This window comes from Frankliniella occidentalis, unplaced genomic scaffold, assembly GCF_000697945.3.
Source record: "Frankliniella occidentalis isolate FOCC.00 unplaced genomic scaffold, Focc_3.1 Scaffold11, whole genome shotgun sequence".
Lineage (NCBI taxonomy): Eukaryota > Metazoa > Arthropoda > Insecta > Thysanoptera > Thripidae > Frankliniella > Frankliniella occidentalis.
Window position 1 is genome coordinate 2,702,539 of NW_026267141.1, and position 631 is coordinate 2,703,169.

Below are 631 nucleotides of genomic sequence, written 5' to 3' on the forward strand. Positions count from 1 at the left end.
TTATCAATTAAATAAAAACAATAGGAACTAGTAACTCAAATAAATTAAAATTACTATAAAGTGTGTATAAAACAAAAAATTAGCTTGTGAGGTGCTGTGTCGGCACCTTAGCATGCGCTCCTGTTCTGTGGTTTAAGGGTTAAATTTCGTAACTGTACCGGCCCAAAAGTTGGAGGGGCCGGCCCCCCCAACCCTGAATATTGGGGGGGGCCATGGACCCCCCGGCCCCATAGGCTCCTACGCCCCTGAGCGGCGGGGAAGCGGAGGGTGGTGGTGGCCTGCCCAACAGCTCATCCGAACCAAAACGGAAGTCACCATGTAAATCATAGCTATTTTCGTTTTCTGATTCCCCACATTCTTCTGCACTCAGCTTTGCCGGAATGCTTTATTATGGAGAAGTCCATGCCAATCCCTCCTGTTCCGTGCCGGCGGGCGGCGGGGCGAGAGGCGTGGTGGGTCTGGGCGGTGCGGCGCCGCGACGAGCCTGTGCGCCCATCACAGTATAATTACTCGGCCAGTGCGTTGGGCCCCGCGACCAGGCCAGGCCCGCGGCGGCCCCCGCGAGACATCATGGTGCTGGCCCGGGTGCGCGCACACGTCGAGGCCAGCGACGCCATCTGGCTCATCTACG